We start from the raw sequence: 20689 nt of genomic DNA, 5'->3' as shown, positions 1-20689 counted from the left end.
TTGCGGGGCTCCTATATTGGGGGCATATATATTTATAATTGTTATATCTTCTTCTTGGATTGTTCCTTTGATCATTATGTAGTGGCCTTCTTTGTCTCTTTTCACAGCCTTTGTTTTAAAGTCTATTTTATCGGATATGAGTATTGCCACTCCTGCTTTCTTTTGGTCTCTATTTGCGTGGTATATCTTTTTCCAGCCCTTCACTTTCAGTCTGTATGTGTCCCTTGTTTTGAGGTGGGTCTCTTGTAAGCAGCATATAGAGGGGTCTTGTTTTTGTATCCATTCGGCCAGTCTTTGTTTTTTGGTTGGGGCGTTCAACCCATTTACGTTTAAGGTAATTATTGATAAGTATGATCCCGTTACCATTTACTTTATTGTTTTGGGTTCGGGTTTATACACCCTTTTTGTGTTTCCTGTCTAGAGAATATCCTTTAGAATTTGTTGGAGAGCTGGTTTGGTGGTGCTGAATTCTCTCAGCTTTTGCTTGTCTGTAAAGCTTTTGATTTCTCCTTCGTATTTGAATGAGATCCTTGCTGGGTACAGTAATCTGGGCTGTAGGTTATTGTCTTTCATCACTTTAAGTATGTCTTGCCATTCCCTCCTGGCCTGAAGAGTTTCTATTGAAAGATCAGCTGTTATCCTAATGGGAATCCCCTTGTGTGTTATTTGTTGTTTTTCCCTTGCTGCTTTTAATATTTGTTCTTTGTGTTTGATCTTTGTTAATTTGATTAATATGTGTCTTGGGGTGTTTCGCCTTGGGTTTATCCTATTTGGAACTCTCTGTGTTTCTTGGACTTGGGTGATTATTTCCTTCCCCATTTTAGGGAAGTTGTCAACTATTATCTCCTCAAGGATTTTCTCATGATCTTTCTTTCTGTCTTCTTCTTCTGGGACTCCTATAATTCGAATGTTGGAGCGTTTCATATTGTCCTGGAGGTCTCTGAGATTGTCCTCATTTCTTTTAATTCGTTTTTCTTGTTTCCTCTCTGATTCATTTATTTCTACCATTCTATCTTCTATTTCACTAATCCTATCTTCTGCCTCCGTTATTCTACTAATTGTTGCCTCCAGAGTATTTCTGATCTCATTTATTGCGTTATTCATTATATTTTGACTCTTTTTTATTTCTTCTAGGTCCTTGTTAAACCTTTCTTGCATCTTCTCAATCCTTGTCTCTAGCCTATTTATCTGTGATTCCATTTTGATTTCAAGATTTTGGATCATTTTCACTATCAATATTTGGAATTCCTTCTCCGGTAGATTCCCTACTTCTTCCACTTTTGTTTGGTTTGGTGGGCAACTCTCCTGTTCCTTTACCTGCTGTGTATTCTTCTGTCTCTTCATCTTGGTTATATTGCTGCGTTTGGGGTGGCCTTTTTATATTCTGGGAATTTGTGGAGTTCTCTTTATTATGGAGCTTCCTCACTTTGGGTGGGGTTCTATCAGTGGCTTGTCAAGGTTTCCTGGTTAGGGAGGCTTGTGTTGGAGTTTTGGTGGGTGGAGCTGGGTTTCTTCTCTCTGGAGTGCAGTGGAGTTACCCGTAATGGGTTACGAGACATCAAAGGTTTTGGGATAATTTTGAGCTGCCTGTATATTGAAGCTCAGGGGAGTGTCCCTGTGTTGCTGGAGAATTTGCGTGGTATGTCTTGTTTTGGAACTTGTTGGCCCCTGGGTGGAGCTTGGTTTCGGTGTAGGTATGAAGGCATTAGATGGGCTCCTATTGCTTAATGTTCCCTGAATTCAAGAGTTCTCTAATGTTTTCAGGCTTTGGATTTAAGCCTCCTGCTTCTGGTTTTCAGTTTTATTTTTACAGTAGCCTCTAGACTTCTCCATCTATACAGCACCGATGATAAAGCATCTAGGTTAAAGATGAAAAGTTTCTCCACATTGAGGGACACTCAGAGAGGTTCACTGAGTTATAAGGAGAAGAGAAGATGGAGGAGGTAGTTAGAGGTAACTGGAATGAGATGCGGTGAGATCAATAGAGAAGAGAGCAAGCTAGCCAGTAGTCACTTCCTTATGTGCGCTCTATAGTCTGGACCACTCAGAGGTATTTACAGAGTTATACGGGGAAGAGGAGAGGGAGGAAGTAGACAGAGGTGACCAGGAGGATCAGAGAGAGGAATGAGTAGGAGAGAGACAAATCCTGCCAGTAACCTGTTCCTTAGGTGTTCTCCACCGTCTGGAACACACAGAGATTCACAGAGTTGGATAGAGGAGAGATGGGGGAGAAAAGAGACAGAGGCCACCTGGTGGAGAAAAAGGAGAGTCCAGAGGAGGAGAGAGTGGTCAAGCCAGTAATCTCGCTCTCAGGTAAACTGGGGTAGTGAAGTTTGGGTTTTTAAATGTACAAAATTGACCACAATAACCTAAGAGCAAAGATTAAAAATCTAGAGTAGAGGTTGGATTTTCAAAGATACAATATTAAAGAGAAGCAGAAGGAAAAAAGGAAGAAAGAAAGAAAAAAAAAAAGAAAGAAAAAGAATTATTAAAAAACAAACAAACAATCAAAAAAAAAAAAAAGCCATCAACAACCATCCAAAGACTGTATATGGTGTTTGCCTTAAAAAAAAAAAAAAAAAAAGTCTTTTTAAAAAACAAACAAACAAACAAAATATAGTAATAATAGGTTATAGAAATAAAAATTAGAGGAGAAATAGAAGACTTAACAATTTAAAAAAAGTTAGAAAAAAAGCAAAAAAAAAAAGGAATGATTTAAAAAATATTAAAAGTATATCTAGCCCTTTCTGGTGTTATGGGCCATGTGGGATCACTTCCAAGGTGGTTCCCTCTGTTTAACTTCTTCTGTTTGCTGGTTTTTTAGGCTCACTAGTTCAGTCGCGCTGTGGGGAGGGGAGCTGCTGCTAACAAATAGCACTGTCGTGTGCACACAGTATCTCTGCCCCGCTTGACCTGTCCTTTTTCGCGGCGCACAAACCTCTCCGGCTCTACGATGCTCAGCCGGGAACCGTCTGGGGCCGGCCCTAGGCTGCGTGCACTTCCCCGGTCCAAGCCGCTAAGGTTCGGCCCTCAGGCAGCCCTCAGAGGCACAGATTCGGCTGGAACTGCGCTTTGTGCCCTTCCCGGGTCCGAGTAGCTCAGGAGTTTGGCGAGCGCGATCGCCACGGCTTGTCACCTTTTCTGCCGCTGCTGCTCAGCTTTCTGGGTGGACCGCTGGCGCACCCCGTGAGGCAGATTGTGACTGTCCAGCACCCCCAGAAGTCTTAGCAAAGGAGCCTGCTTGCAGTTAGGTAAGTCAAGTCTCTCTGGGTCTGCAACTGGCCCTTTCCAGACCTTACGGCTCTGGCTGCCTGTCCCTGGCGGGGGATGGTCTGCAGCCGGCTTTTTCCGTTCCGTCCTTGTTCTGTGCTCGGTCCTGGCGGTGTCTTATGTTCGAGATTTTCGCGTGGTAGCTATCCCACAGTCTGGTTTGCTAGCCCAAGTTAGATCGTTCTGGTTGCGCGTGGGGCGTTCCTGCCCGATTCTTACAAAGCTCTGCTGCCCGCGCCTCCCGCGCGTCCCTGCCCTGCCCCCACTTCCCAGTGGCGGATGCAGGCGTCTGTGCTGCTTTTCCGCTGGGGGAGTTACTGTTGGGCCTGTAATCTGTTGGTTTTAATTATTTATCTATTTTTCCTTCCTGTTATGTTGCCCTCTGTGTTTCCAAGGCTCGCCACAGACTCGGCAGGGAGAGTGTTTCCTGGTGTTTGGAAACCTCTCTTCTTAAAATTCCCTTCCCGGGACGGGCTTCCCTTCCCGGGACGGAGCTCCCTCCCCACCTCCTTTGTCTCCTTTTTCGTCTTTTATATTTTTTCCTACCTGTTTTTGAAGACAATGATCTGCTTTTCTGGTTGCCTGATGTCCTCTGCCAGCCTACAGAAGTTGTTTTGTGAAGTTTGCTCAGCATTGAAATGTTCTTTTGAGGAATTTGTGAGGGAGAAAGTGGTCTTCCCGTCCTATTCCTCCGCCATCTTTCCCTCTCCCCTCCAAATTTTTATTTTAGAGATGAATTTTTCTTCTGTCAAAAATAAAACTTTTTTCTTTCTTTCTGAAGAACAAGAATGGCAAAAGAGGTACTTTCTGATTAAAAGCATTTTTTTGTTTTTATTTTACTTTTCTCAACATGTATTTTTATATTCAGCTAGAAACTTGGACAGATTTAACAACCAGAGAGCATTACAATGCCTGGAATGAATATTCTTCCCTAGGTAAATGTTCTAGTTGGTCTGAATGTGTGTGTTGGATTAGGCCTGCTCTTTTATATTGTAGCAGGGTGCTCTAGAAGTTGAGTCCAAATATACGCAAACTTTTCCCAAAACACTACCATATTACCTTTACCTAAAAGCATCGTGTGCCTTGGCATTTAAACTTACTGATAAAAGCATCTTTCTTAGTCTTTTCTGAAATGCTGTAACAGGATACTATTGACTAAGTAGCTTAAGCAACAAATTTATTTCTCACAGTTCTAGAGGCTAGGAAACCAGAGATCAGGCACCGACAGATCTGGCGTCTGGTAAAGCCCACTTCCTGGTTCATAGAAGCTGTCTTCTCCCTGTGTCCTCAACATGGCAGAGTAGGTCTCTGGGATCTCTTTTACAAGGCACTAATCCCTCTCGGGAGAAATATCAGTAACCTCAGATATGAGGATGACACCACCCTTATGGCAGAAAGTGAAGAGGAACTAAAGAGCTTCTTGATGAAAGTGAAAGAGGAGAGTGAAAAAGCTGGCTTCAAGCTCAACATTCAGAAAATGAAGATCATGGCATCTGGTCCCATCACTTCATGGGAAGTAGATGGGGAAACAGTGGAAACAGTGTCAGACTTTATTTTTCTGGGCTCCAAAATCACTGCAGATGGTGATTGCGGCCATGAAATTAAAAGATGCTTACTCCTTGGAAGGAAAGTTATGACCAACCTAGATAGCATATTCAAAAGCAGAGACATTACTTTGCCAACAAAGGTCTGTCTAGTCAAGGCTATGGTTTTTCCAGTAGTCGTGTATGGATGTGAGAGTTGGACTGTGAAGAAGGCTGAGTGCCAAAAAATTAATGCTTTTGAACTGTGGTGTTGGAGAAGACTCTTGAGAGCCCCTTGGACTGCAAAGAGATCCAACCAGTCCATTCTGAAGATCAGCCCTGGGATTTCTTTGGAGGCAATGATGCTGAAGCTGAAAGTCCAGTACTTTGGCCACCTCATGTGAAGAGTTGACTCATTGGAAAAGACTGTGATGCTGGGAGGGATTGGAGACAGAAGGAGAAGGGGACAACAGAGGATGAGATGTCTGGATGGCATCACTGACTCGATGGACGTGAGTCTGAGTGAACTCCTGGAGTTGGTGATGGACAGGGAGGCCTGGCATGCTGTGATTCATGGGGTTGCAAAGAGTCGGACACGACTGAGTGACTGAACTGAACTGAATCCTTCTCATGAGAGTTCAGCCTAATGATCTAATCATCTCCCAAAGGTCCCCATCATCAAATTCCAACACATTGGGCTAAGGTTTCAATATGTGAATTTGGGGTGGAAAGGGCAAACATTGATCATCTAAAGAGTAAGTTCCAAAAGATACTTGAATTTGACTTCCTGCCTGATAGACTTGTTTTGTTGTTTGATAAAAACAATTGAGGAGGCAACCTCTTTATTACTTTCAGAGATAGAATATCAAGATGAATGTTGCAGCCTGATCAAAGACAAGTTCCAAATATTCTTCCTTGGAAAGGAAATTGTATTTTCTTAATTCTAAAGAAACATATTTTCAAATGTTTTAATATTTTTAAAAATGATAAAGAAGCTTGTAATTCATACATGCCTTGAACATTATAGTATTTCCTTTCCTCCCTGCAATAAAAAGCTGATGTTAAATTAACAGTTATTTTATATGCAATGCCATTTTGGCCACAGGAAATTTGGTAAGTGTCATTATCAACACAAACTGAGAAACATCAGCTACTTTCATGGAAAGCAACTGGCAAACCAGTGACAAGGCTAATAGTTATGATGTTCTACTTTAATATAGTCACAGTTTTAGTTCAATACACTTCATTCAATCATGCATTACTACATGCTGTGTATCAGTTACATGCCAGACAGGAGGATTCAGCATGACAGAAAAACAGAGAGGATGATGTCCTCCAAGATATAACAACCCAGCAGGCAAGTAAGGAGGCAATATTATAATTCCTAGAATAGTGATAATTATAACATGGTGTGGAGATACAGAGATAAGGGCACTGTGTTCAACTTCAGAAAGAGGGAAAAACTCACAGAAGGGGTAAAACTTGAATTCTTAGATGAGTAACTGTAGTCACCATAGAGGAAATAATAATATCAAATATACACAGGGATAAAGCTGTAGGAGAATGTTGTAGAATGGCAGGACTGTACAGTGTTTGTAGGGTGAGTAGAGGAAGTTAAAGGTTGAAGTTAAGTGGCACATTGTGTGGGTCTTAAGACTAGCCACACTTTCAGATAATGTTTATATGTGTGTGTGCATAAAATACATAAAATGCATATACAAATGTATATGGGTGTATGCATGCGTACGTGCTAAATCGCTTCAGTTGTGTCTGACTCTTTGCGACCCTATGGACTACAGTCCTTCAGACTCCTCTGTCCATAGCATTCTCCAGGCAAGAATACTGGAGTGGATTGTCATGACCTTCTTCAGGGGATCTTCCCAACCCAGGGATCTCCTGCTTTGGCAGGCAGATTCTTTACCATTGAGTCACCAAGGAATCTCATATGAGTGTATATGTTTATAGTATATATATAATGACAAGCTTAGTCCAACATGCATGTTAACTTTCTTGATAGTTAAGTAACAAAAACAAAAATTGTTTAATTTCCTTATTATTCATCCTTGCAACAGATAATTAGCAGCCTCTGTCTTATGTATGCAGCCTATAAATTGTATAATTACAGATTTGTATATATTTATTAAAAAACCAAGCATGGCATTGCAAGGAGAGATAAAAAAAGCCTTCCTCAGTGATCATGCAAAGAAATAGAGGAAAAGAACAGAATGGAAAAGACTAGAGATCTCTTCAAGAAAATTTGAGATACCAAGGGAACATTTCATGCAAAGATGGGCTCAATAAAGGATAGAAATGATATGGACCTAACAGAAGCAGAAGATATTAAGAAGAGGTGGCAAGAATACACAGAAGAACTGTACAAGAAAGATCATCATGACCCAGATAATCACAGTAGTGTGATCACTCACCTAAAGCCAGACATCCTGGAATGTGAAGTCAAGTGGGCCTTAGGAAGCGTCACTACGAACAAAGCTAGTGGAAGTGATGGAATTCCAGTCAAGCTATTTCAAATCCTCAAGGATGATGCTGTAAAAGTGCTGTGTTCAATATGTCAGCAAATTTGGAAAAATCAGCAGTGGCCACAGGACTGGAAAAGATCAGTTTTCATTCCAATCCCAAAGAAAGGCAATGCCAAGGAATATTCAAACTACCACACAATTGCACTCATCTCACACGCTAGTAGAGTAATGCTCAAAATTCTCCAAGCCAGGCTTTCAGCAATACATGAATCATGAACTTCCAGATGTTCAAGCTAGTTTTTGAAATGGAAGAGGAACCAGAGATCAAATTGCCAACATCCACTGGATCATCAAAAAAGCAAGAGAGTTCCAGAAAGAAAAAACACATCTATTTCTGCTTTATTGACTATGCCAAACCATTTGACTGTGTGGATCACAATAAACGGTGGAAAATTCTGAATGAGATGGGCATATCAGACCACCTGACCTGCCTCTTGAGAAACCTATATGCAGGTCAGGAAGCAACAGTTAGAACTGGACATGGAACAACAGACTGGTTCCAAATAAGAAAAGGAGTATATCAAAGCTGTATATTTTCACCCTGATTATTTAACTTATATTCAGAGTACATCATGAGAAATGCTGGGCTTGAAGAATCACAAGCTGGAATCAAGATTGCCAGGAGAAATATCAGTAACCTCAGAAATGCATGTGATACCACCCTTATGGTAGAAAGTGAAGAAGAACTAAAGAGCCTCTTGATGAAAGTGAAAGAGGAGAGTGAAAAAGTTGACTTAAATCTCAACATTCAGAAAACTAAGATCATGGCATCCAGTCCCATCATTTCATGGCAAATAAATGGGGAAACAGTGGCTGACTTTATTTTGGGGGGCTCCAAATCACTGCAGATGGTGATTGCAGCCATGAAATTAAAAGATGCTTACTCCTTGGAAGGAAAGTTATGACCAACCTAGATAGCATATTAAAAAACAGAGGCATTACTTTGTCAACAAAGGTCCGTCTAATCTAGGCTATGGTTTTTCCAGTCGTCATGTATGGATGTGAGAATTGGACTATGAAGAAAGCTGAGCACCAAAGAATTGATGCCTTTGAACTGTGGTGCTGGAGAAGACTCTTGAGAGTCCCTTGGACTGCAAGGAGATCCAACCAGTCCATTCTAAAGGAAATCAGTCCTGGATGTTCATTGGAAGGACTGATGTTGAAGCTGAAACGCCAATACTCTGGCCACCTGATGCGAAAATCTGACTCATTGGAAAAGACCCTGATGCTGGGAAAGATTGAAGGCAGGAGGAGAAGGGGATGACAGAGGAGGAGATGGTTGGATGGTATCACTGACTCAATGGACATGAGTTTGGGTGGACCCTGGGAGTTGGTGATGGACAGAGAGGCCTGGCATGCTGCGGTTCATGGGGTCAGAAAGAGTCTGACACAACTGAGCAACTGAACTGACTGAAGCATAGAATGACAAAGTGGAATGTACGGTTCTAATAGGGTTATTTTTCCCTGCTTCCGGGAGCATCATGCTGCAGCAGATTATCATTTATTTGAATTTATAACTGACATTGACAAACAACAAAAGTACATGGATATTTGCATGCATTAAATTTTAAAAAATAGAAACATGCTTTAAAATCTAAATTGAAAAATCTGGAAACATCACTTTCATTCTATGGAACAGTAATGAAAGTGGAATGTCATCCTAATTGAATCATTGGTATCATTTCTGCTTATATATTATCAGGAAAGCGTAGATGGGAGAAAGATACTGTGATATACACTTTCAGACACTAACAAAGGCATTGTAGCTTGCATCAAAACAAGGAAGTAACCGTAGTTGCTACATATGGATGACTGACTTGAAAACTGGCCTTAAGGAATTTTATTCCTAGTAAAACATCCCTGACTTTTTAAAAATTCTGTGATCATGTTTCATGCAAATCCAAAAGTAAGCTGCATCTCTATAAATAGTCATGACTTTGTCCTATTTAAAATGGTTAAACTGAGGATTCTATAAAGATTCTCTACATTTTGCCTGTGGCTACTTTTCTACCATGAAATTTCAGAGTTGGCTGTTATGTAAAACAAAGCAATTTCACTGCAGTTCTCCTTGGAGGACAGCTCTGATATATGAAGAAAGCATTGATCTATTGCTGCTTCCCTGAGTGGATACAGCAGCAGCCAAAGGAAAAGGGCTTGGCTGGAGAACAGACGGGTGACCATTGTCGGCCTAGGTGTCAGTGGCAGGATGGCTGCTGGCTCAGATCAGCATCTGGCTGACAACTCACAGCCTGGGAACCAGTCAAATGTGACAAATCTCCCCTTGCAATTTGATGGGATGCCCTGCTTGATTTCTTGTAGCCAGAAGAAAAGCAGATTTCCGATTAAGGCTGCTTTGTAACTCCATTCAGAGATAAAACAGGATTTTCTATGCTAATTTGTACTCTTTTCCATAGGAAATGAGAATAAAAAAGAAATCCTTTGTTAAATGAGCTTGAGCAATAACTCTGTCGTAAGTGCCTTTCTTTTCTTCTTGTTTTGTCCTGAACGCTGGTGTTTATATTTGGTGTTTTGGTTATATGCTTTTTTAAAAAGTAAGATGGCTTCTATGAGAGTTGCCATAAAGCTGTGGTTAGACAGTGTTCACTGCCAAACTAGTGTCTCTATGTGCTGTAATCCTGTTTAGTACCTATACAATAGTGGGACAGCTGGTGCAGGCTGCAGTTGGTATGTGAGTATGCTATGTTGGGACTTGATATCCACACAGACGATGAACCAGGTCAGCTTAGAACAGACCTAAGCACCCCTCAGACAGCTGGCTCAGTAACTATACACTAGCCAATCTTGGGAGGGTGATTCATGGAATAACATTAATTTTCTTCTCTAGCAGACGGTGAGGTAACTGAAGCCAGGTTGATTGTGCTACCTTGGGATTTCTACCTAATGATCTTCTGGAAAGCAGGTGCATTGGCAGGGATTTTAAGCTTCTGAAAATTCAACTAGTATTACAGAGTAAACCTTTGCTGCCATGGGGGTTTTGCAGGAGCGGGGTGCATTAATGTGAGATCATTACAAAGCATTTTGGTGACTACTACAGAATTAATGGCACTTTTATGACTTGCGCTTAATGAATGTCAAGAAATAAGAGTTTATATCTGTTCAAATTGTCATTTGAAATCAAACTAGCAAGCTGTCAGATGCATCCACCACATGAGAACTCTTTCTTGGTAATATTTGGTGTTTCTCTACATTCATCACAATTTTGGACCATTGCTTGGAACCTCAGCTGTTCTACACGGGCTTGATGTAAGCTTTACCATGACGAAAGCAAAGCACGTTGTCGCTTCTAAGAGGGCAATTTCCATGTCGTCCCTGTGGAAGCTTAGTTTTCTTCAGTATTGAAGCAGGTAAAATTATTCCTATCTGTGGAGCATCTCCTGATTTTGTTAAGTAGCATTCTTTAAGTTACTGATTGGCTGTGTGGCCTAATGGATAAGGCTTCTGATTCTGGATCAGAAGATTGAAGGTTCAAGTCCATTCATGGTCGTTTGTTAAGCTCAAGAAAACTGTAACCTCACTTCCCACATCACCAAATACAAGGGCATCTGCTGTGAGCCCATTCAACTCTCGGTCCTTCCCACACTTCTAAATCACCCAGTCTTTACTCATCTTTGTCTTCTGCCTGAGGAAAAAAATCTCCCTCCAATCAATACCAATTGCTTTTACCATGCCTCTCATCCGATTTACTCTGACTTCCTCTACTTTCCTGTTCTATCTCTCTTCAGCACCTTCAGTCTCTTCTTTCTTCCATGCATTCCTCTTTTAAAACAAGCAAGCAAACAAATCCTTTCTTGATCCTATCATCTACAATGTCATTTCAGCTTCCTCTTCTCTCCATTACACACTTCTTGCAAGAATAGTCTTCATCCACTGTCAACACTTTGTCACTTGGCCCATCCCTCATTCAACTCTCTATAGACCTCACTGTCTTCTCCTACACAGCCTCTGAAGAATGGCTGGTACATTCCAACCTACCACCCTCCACTACCTGGAATCCTCAGCCATACTTGACCCCGCTAACGAGCCCCTCATTTTTGAAACTGGGTGGATTCTTGACTTTCTTGACTCTTTTTTTTCTCTATAGGTTCAGTTCTGAAGTCTATTTTTCTGTATCTTTTTCTGTGATATTTTCCCAATTCACTATTTTCAAATATATCTTAATGACTTCACATCCTTATCATTATATTTGCCCTTTATAACTAAAATTTCAACTCCATCAGTTCAGTTCAGTTCAGTCACTCAGTCATGTCTGACTCTTTGAGACCCCATGAATCACAGCACACCAGGCCTCCCTGTCCATCACCATCTCCCGGAGTTTACTCACACTCACTTCCATCAAGTCGGTAATGCCACCCAGCCATCTCATCCTCTGTCATCCCCTTCTCCTCCTGCCCCCAATCCCTCCCAGCATCACAGTCTTTCCCAATCAGTCAATTCTTCGCATGAGGTGGCCAAAGTACTGGAGTTTCAGCTTCAGCATCATTCCTTCCAAAGAACACCCAAGACTGATCTCCTTTAGAATGGACTGGTTGGATCTCCTTGCAGTCCAAGGGACTTTCAAGAGTCTTCTCCAACACCACAGTTCAAAAGCATCAATTTTTTGGCACTCAGCTTACTTCACAGTCCAACTCTCACATCCATACATGACCACTGGAAAAACCATAGCCTTGACTAGATGGACCTTTGTTGGCGAAGAAGTATCTTGATACAATCATACCCAATTCCAATCTATTTCCACAGTAACTCTTCTTCTCGGCACCCTTATCTCTATTAATGACGCAGCTTTGAAATCAGACAGCCAATCTCACAAATCTTCTAATTGTTCATTCCTTCCTATCCCTTGGGGGCTTCCATGGTGACTCAGACAGTAAAGAATCTGCTTGCAATGCAGGAGACCCAGATTCAATCCCTGAGTTGGGAAGATACCCCAGAGAAGGGAATGGCTACCCACTCCAGTATTCTTCCCTGGGAAATCCAATGGGCGGAGGAGCCTGACAGGCTATAGTACATGAGCTCTCAAAGAGTCGGATATGCCTGAGCGAGTCACACTTACACTTCCTATCCCTTGCCAATTACTTGGCAAAAGAGCGTCTTCCTGTTTCTGTAGCATTTTTCTCATTTGCTCAGTATACACTTCTTTTCCATTCTCCCTTTTAATGACCATTTACACACTATTGTAAAAGATTTATTTTTATTATTAATACTGTTATTAGATTCCTCTTTGTTTCTTCCAGTTCAAAACTCTTGCGAAATTGAAATAATGACCTATACAGTGTCACTCTCTTACACAAAAATCTTCAGTAGCTCTTCATTACCCACTACAGAAAGAATAAACACAGACCCTCAAGATGCTTCACCCAACAGACAAGTTCATCTCTTCCGAGAGGATTGAGTCCACAGTTTACCCTGCAGAGTAAATTATGTCATTCCTTTAATGTTCCTATGCTTTCTCATTCATATGTTCACTATTCTTTTCACTGACAATTTTTCTCCAGCTCCTCCATCTCTCCTGGCTAAATATATCCTACCTTATGACGTTTTTCTGAGAAATAGTAAAAATATTACCAACAATGAAGTCCAAACACATGCATCATATACTTATAAGTAAATGATATATAAAATAGATCTCTCAAGAAGCTAATACCCCACTGTGACTAGGATACTGTATCTCTACTGGTAATTCTGTTTTAATGATTTATTTATTTAATTATTTAAGGTTAGCAGTGTACTCGTGTGTATCAATAAATACTTGTTGAATGAACAAATGAATTTAACTGATGGTTTTTAATTAGAATCTCTTGGCTCATTATCTTGGTCTTTCTTGAGGCTGACAAAGTTATCCATTTTGCTTTTATTTGTAATTTTATTCTTACTGATGTGTACACCATTTACACCTATTTATACTATTTACACTAATGGAAATAGTTAAACAAATTTATCATTGAAGCAAAAAAAGAAAAATCAACACAAATATAACTAAATTTTATTTTATTAATTAATATTAGAAGAGAATATTATGTATCTGCCATTACACATCAACAATTATGAAATAAATTCCCAGTCAAAGGAACTATGTGTCACAGACATCTAGCAGATTGGCACGTTAATGAACTTTTGTTGGTCATCACTATCATAATAAATTTCCAGTAATAAGCTCCGTTGGAAATCATGACTAGTGTCCAGAGTTTTATGAACATATACATGCATACAAAATCTACATATGCATCTCATTCTCTGTGCATATGTGCTTACATAGTACACGCACAATGGGAACTTCTTTTTTTAATATGACATTTATTCAAGTCACGAGTAGCTAAGTGCCTGTCTGCCGTAGCTCCCTTCTTTTTATGTATACCTATTCTGGTTTTCCTAATGTATTTCTGATTTCATATGTCCAACAACTCATCTTTGTTCATTAAAACTTAGCATAGAATCAACTCTTGTTTTTTTTTGTTTCTTTTTGGCACTCCGTGGCAGTAATTTAAATTAGATAAATCTTTAAGCTTCATTACACTACAAAATGTTCCCAAAATTTAACTGAATTTATATAATCCTATACCTCTGATCTTTTGTATATGGTACTGTATTCTTAAGAGATGTATTGCCATGAAATAGTTGCCTAACTTCTAATATCAGTTTCATAACACTGAGTCTCTCCCAAATCATAAGATTTCATTTTAATTTACCATAAGACCCTGTCTAACTCCAGTAGCTAAAAAGTTGATATTGACATTCTTAGTTGTTAAGATTTTGAACAAGTTAGTCATTATAACCCATCCAAGTCATTCAGAAAGCAGTAAGACTGTTTGGAGTTGGGATAGGAATAGCTGGTCTTACATGAGAAACTCCAGGAGTTGGTGATAGACAGGGAGGCGTGGTGTGCTGCATTTCTTGGGGTCACAAAGAGTTGGACACGACTGAGTGACTGAGCTGAACTGAACTGAACTGAACTGAACATGGGAAACGTGTTTTTCATGTAACGCTATCAATATGCCTTTGACATGAGGCAGAAGCCATTAATTCTGCTTCCAAAATGGAAACTGAGATTCAGAAAGTTAAGCATGGCACTGCAGCTCAATTTGTAGAGCTGAGCCTTAAACCCATGATGTTTTGCTTTTGAAGCCCATATTGTTCCGTTACTCTCTGTTTCCATCATGCTATGGAAATTTCTATTCCATACTAAAGCCATTCCATTCTGTGTCTGGTTTCTTTCAGACCCTACTCTCTTTTATTCAAAAATAATTTATCACTTGATTAGGAATGAGTTCAACCTACTTATGCTTTGTTTGTTTTGGTACAAAGTTTATACAAACTTTGGTACAAAGTTGCTGTCTTAATGTAATTAAGATGTAAAGCCACTCTGAACATCAGTGTTTCTAAAATGGGCAATGGTTTGCTCCAAGGAATAATTAGTGCTCTATAATCATACTGTGCATGTATTTAGTCTGATTACATAAAACTGTCCTTATTTTGGATGTATTCTCTCTTCTTTAAAAATATATATATATGTATACTTTATCTTTATGGTTAAGCAAATGACCTGACAAAAATTGATGGCTTATTGGAAAACTTGACAACTTTTATATTGATATTTCTGAGTAGTCATTCAATTATTCTAGGTAATGTTCTATTTATACAAAATTGCTTAAGAGGTCATTAGAAGCCATCATGACTTTTAGTGTCATGATAAGTTGAGCTTTTTCATGCTAACTGCATTTGTTTAAATACATAAACTCAGAAGTGTTGTCTTTGAGTCCTAGTCATGCTGAGCTATTTGGAGTTAGCAAACAGTTTTCAAATCTTTAGTGGTTTAATGAAGTAAAGCTGCATCTCTACTTCAAACAGAGTTGCATATGGGTCTGTAAGCTTATCTGAATGTTTTTATTCAAGTAGTGAATCTGGGATCCAAGTTGTAATGCATCTGGGATCTAGGTTGTATTCACCTGTGACTGCGCCATATTGGTAAGTTTTGCTTGAAGGCAAGTGGTGGATACATGTGGTCCATTCCCAATGAATTTAATCACTAGACTTCTGGGACTGCTTCAGCCTAGACGGAGGTAACACATAGCTGGATTAAGAACAAAAACAATTTTTAAGAATCCCAGTGCACAACCACAATTTCCAAGGATTAACCTTCATTGACACTCCTTTGATTCCATTGGCTTTATAACCTCAATAATCTTTTTACTATTTGAAATAGATTTTAAATGTGAAGCAACTAAGCTCCAGATTGGTTGAATTTGGTATCTAGAGATACTGAACATCAAAGAAGAATCATAATCATATCTTTCAGAAGAGTAAATGGATATGGCTCATGATGGAAAATCATCTTATTAACAAAGAATCCAATAAACAGTCACTTAATTCCCTTTGCCTGGCACCAATATCTAAAATTTGGGTCACTTACTGTCCCACTAGGGGTTGGTGAATTCTTCATGTTTAACCACGTATCTAATTTCAGAAGCTAAAACCCAGCCTTGTCACAAGTCTAGTAAGAATTTGCTCATCAGTATAGTCAGTATAGCCTATAGGTAGGACATGTCCGGTGAATTGCAAAAGGAGGCAATGCTCTGATTGAAGCCCAACCCTCCAACAACCCTTTATTCACAGCACATTCATCAAAGATGCTGTGCTATATGAAGTAGGTTCTATTGCCTTACTTCCTGAGGGAAGTAATATATCTTATTGGAAAAGGCAGAGTCTTAGAGTTAAGACCATCTGGATTTAAATCTCAGCTTTGCCACTTACCAGCTGTGTGACTTTGATCAAATTACATAATATTAGAACCTGAGGTTTTTATGTTAAAAAATAACCATGTGTATCTCATAAAATTTGTATGAGACTTAAAGCACATTTGCTATAGTAGGTGCTTTGGAAATGTTAGTTACTTTTTAAAATTAGTAACAAAGACTCAGTGATTTCACACCTCTCTATTAAAAGAGCCTCTTTACTTGCTATCCCCTTACCTGTCTTATTTTTCTTATTTATATTAACTTGATTGGACTGGACTACAGACTGTGTGTTCAATCATGTCTGACTCTTTGTAACCCCATGGACTATAGCCCACCAGGCTCCTGTTTCCATGGAATTTTCCAGGTAAGAATACTGAAGCAAGTTGCTATTTCCTACTCTAAGGGATCTTCCCAACCTGCATCCAGCCCACATCTCTTATGTCTGCTGCATCAGCAGGTGGGTTCTTTACCACTAGTGCCACCTGGGAAGACCTTACATGATTATCTGTATGCAAATATATAAGCAGGCAGGGAACAAAAGAGATATCCCAGACTCTAGAGTACCCAAGGCTTCCCAGATGTCACTAATGGTAAAGAATCTGTCTGCCAAGGTGTGAGATATAAGTTGGATCCCTGGGTTGAGGAGATCCCCTGGAGGAGGAAGTGGCAACTGCTCCAGAATTCCTGGAAATCCCATGGACAGAGATGCCTGTGAGCTAGTCTGTGGGGTCACAGAGTCGAACGTGACTGAGCAACAGAACCCAGATTATCTAAGAAGAAGAATCCAGTTACTCACCATCACACCACTCTGTGTTAATCCCTTTACTGGCCTGGATATTTTATAGGATGCTTATCTGTTTAATTTATTTATTGCTTCTTATCACTATGAAGTTTGTTCCATGAGATCCAGGACCTTTGTATATCTTGAATATTACTATAATGATTGAAGAGGTGACAGAATCCAAAGATGAGAGAGGAGTGATCATATATCACAGTACTAGATAGAAAAGTAGAGTCTAGATTCAAGTCAAAAGAGAGAGAGATAGAGAAAAAACATAAAGAGTGGTATTGACAGAAAGGCAATTGTATTCTCTGCCCCTAGAGCAGGAACATTCTGTTCTATATTGTCTATTGTGTATGTGTGTGCTTGTTGGATAGGGGGAGGTAAAAAGAGGAGAGGGAAAGATATGTAGGTTGCCGAGATGCAAGCTTAGTTGCTCAGTCCTGTCCATTCTTCTGCTACCCCATGGACTGTAGCCAACCAGACTCCACTGTCCATGGGATTCTCCAGGCAAGAATGCCAGAGTGGGTTGCCGTTTCCTCCTCTAGGGCATCTTCCCAAACCAGGGATTGAATCTGAATCTCCTGCAACTCCTGCATTGGCAGGCAGATTCTTTACCACTGTGCCACATGGGAAGCCCATTTGATCTGTAGGTTGACAGTGAAAGTGAAAGTCACTCAGTCCTGTTGGGCTCTTTGTGACCCCACAGACTATACAGTCCATGGAATTATCCAGGCCAAAATACTGGAGTGGGTAGCCTTTCCCTTCTCCAGGGGATCTTCCCAACCCAGGTCTCCCACATTGCAGGTGGATTCTTTATTGAGGCACAAGGGAAGCCCAACAATACTAGAGTGGGTAGGCTATCCCTTCTGCAGTAGATCTTCCCAACCAAGTAATTGAAACAGGGTCTCCTACATTGCAGGTGGATTTCTTAACAACTGAGTTATCAGGGGACCCATCTGATCTGTAGGTTAGGGACCAGGGAATTGATGAGAGCTCAGTTTTTTAAAAAAATCAAAAAATGGGCAGAAGATCTTATGCATTTTCCAGTAAAGACATGCAGATGGCCATAAGGCATATGAAAAGATCCTTAACATCACTAATTATCTGAGAAATACAAATCAAAACTATAGTGAGGTATCATCTCACACTAGTCAGAATGTCCATCATCAGAATGTCTACAAATAATAAATGCTGGAGAGGGTTTAGAGAGAAGGGGACCCTTCAGCACTGTTGGTGGGAATATAAGTTGGTGTAGCTACTATAGAGAACAGTATGGGAACTTCTCAAAAAAACAAAAAGTAGAGTTAGCATCAGTTCAGTCGCTCAGTCGTGTCCAACTCTTTGCGACTCCATGAATCGCAGCACGCCAGGCCTCCCTGTCCATCACCATCTCCCGGAGTTCACTCAGACCCATGTCCATCGAGTCCATGATGCCATCCAGCCATCTCATCCTCGGTCGTCCCCTTCTCCTCCTGCCCCCAATCCCTCCCAGCATCACAGTCTTTTCCAATGAGTCAACTCTTCACATGAGGTGGCCAAAGTACTGGAGCTTCAGCTATAGCATCATTCCTTCCAATGAAATTCCAGGGTTGATCTCCTTCAGAATGGACTGATGGATATTCCTGCAGTCCAAGGGACTCTCAAGAGTCTTCTCCAACACCACAGTTCAAAAGCATCATTCTTCGGCACTCAGCCTTCTTCACAGTCCAACTCTCACATCCATACATGAGCACAGGAAAAACCATAGCCTTGACTAGACAGACCTTTGTTGGCAAAGTAATGTCTCTGCTTTTGAATATACTATCTAGGTCCGTCATAACTTTTCTTCCAAGGAGTAAGCGTCTTTTAATTTCATGGCTGCAGTCACCATCTGCAGTGATTTTGGAGCCCCCCCAAAATAAAGTCTGACACTGCTTCCACCAGATGCCATGATCTTCGTTTTCTGAATGTTGAGCTTTAAGCCAACTTTTTCACTCTCCTCTTTCACTTTCATCAAGAGGCTTTTTAGCTCCTCTTCACTTTCTGCCATAAGGGTGGTGTCATCTGCATATCTGAGGTGATTAATATTTCTCTCGCAATCTTGATTCCAGCTTGTGCTTCTTCCAGTCCAGCATTTCTCATGATGGACTCTGCATAGAAGTTAAATAAGCAGGGCAACAATATACAGCCTTGATGTACTCCTTTTCCTATTTGGAACCAGTCTGTTGTTCCATGTCCAGTTCTAACTGTTGCTTCCTGGCCTGCATATAGATTTCTCAAGAGGCAGGTCAGGTGGTCTGGTATTCCTATCTCTTTCAGAATTTTCCACAGTTTATTGTGATCTACACAGTCAAAGGCTTTGGCATAGTCAATAAAGCAGAAATAGATGTTTTTCTGGAACTCTCTTGCTTTTTTTATGGTCCAGCAGATGTTGGCAATTTAATCTCTGGTTCCTCTGCCTTTTCTAAAACCAGCTTGAACATCAGGGAGTTCACGGTTCACGTATTGCTGAAGCCTGGCTTGGAGAATTTTGAGCATTACTTTACTAGCATGTGAGATGAGTGCAATTGTGCAGCAGTTTGAGCATTCTTTGGCATTGCCTTTCTTTGGAATTGGAATGAAAACTGACCTTTTCCAGTCCTGTGGCCACTGCTGAGTTTTCCAAATTTGCTGGCATATTGAGGGCAACACTTTCACAGCATCATCTTTCAGGTTTTGAAACAGCTCAACTGGAATTCTATTACCTCCACTAGATTTGTTCGTAGTGATGCTTATGATCCTGCAGTCTCACTCCTGGGCACATATCCAGAGAAAACCATAATTAAAAAGAAACATGCACTCCAATGTTCATAGCAGTACTGTTTTCAATATCCAGGACATGGAAGCAACCTAAATGTCAGTCAACAGATGAATGGAAAGAAGATGTCATATATATATATACATATATATACATATATATATGTATATATATATATAATATGTACACACAATGGAATATTACTCAGCCATAAAAATTAATGAAATAATACCATTTACAGCAACATGCATGGACCTAGAAATTATCATACAAGTGAAGTCCTTCAATCAGAGAAACAAAAATATCATACGGGAAAGAAATGCAAACAGGCAAAATTGTTGTCTGAGGAGGCCTTACAAATAGCTGAGAGAAGAGGGAAGTGAAAAGCATAGGAGAAAAGGAAAGTATACCCATCTGAATCCCAAGTTCCAAAGAATAGCAAGGAGAGATAAGAGAGCCTTCCTCAGTGATCAATGCAAAGAAATAGAGGAAAACAGTAAAATGGGAAAGACTAGAGATCTCTTCAAGAAAATTAGAAATACCAAGGGAACATTTCATGCAAAGATGGGTACAATAAAGGACAGAAATGATATGCACCTAACAGAAGCAGAAGAGGTGGCAAGAATACACAGAAGAACTATACAGAAAAGTCTTAATGACCCAGATAACCATTATGGTGTGATCACTCACCTAGAGCCAGACATCCTGGAGTGAGAAGTCAAGTGGGCCCTAGGAAACATAACTATGAATAAAGCTATTGGAGATGAGGAAATTCCAGCTGAGCTATTTCAAATCCTAAAAGATGATGCTGTGAAAGTGCTGTACTCGACATGCTAGCAAATTTGGAAAACTCAGCAGTGGCCACAGGACTGGAAAAGTTCAGTTTTCATTCTAATCCCAAAGAAGGGCAATATCAAAGAATTTTCAAACGACTGCACAATTGCACTTATTTCACATGCTAGCAAGGAAATGCTCAAAATCCTTCAATCAAGTATAGTCTAGTGTTCAATCCAGTCTTCTACGTGAACTGTGAACTTCCAGATGTAGAG

At 40.2% G+C, this 20689-nt stretch overlaps 1 protein-coding gene and 1 non-coding gene across 2 annotated transcripts in view; both read left to right on the top strand.

Moving 5' to 3' along the window:
• PDZRN4 (PDZ domain containing ring finger 4) overlaps positions 1–20689 on the top strand; it is a 436221-nt gene that overhangs the window by 246913 nt on the left and 168619 nt on the right. The gene's annotated exons all lie outside the window — the stretch shown is intronic.
• On the top strand, positions 10763–10835 carry TRNAQ-CUG. The gene has a single exon. It is a non-coding gene; the product is annotated as a tRNA-Gln (tRNA).

Source organism: Capra hircus, chromosome 5 (assembly GCF_001704415.2).
Source record: "Capra hircus breed San Clemente chromosome 5, ASM170441v1, whole genome shotgun sequence".
Taxonomy (NCBI): Eukaryota; Metazoa; Chordata; class Mammalia; order Artiodactyla; family Bovidae; genus Capra; species Capra hircus.
The sequence above is the reverse complement of the archived record's forward strand: the minus strand, read 5'-3'. Positions and strand labels throughout refer to the sequence as shown.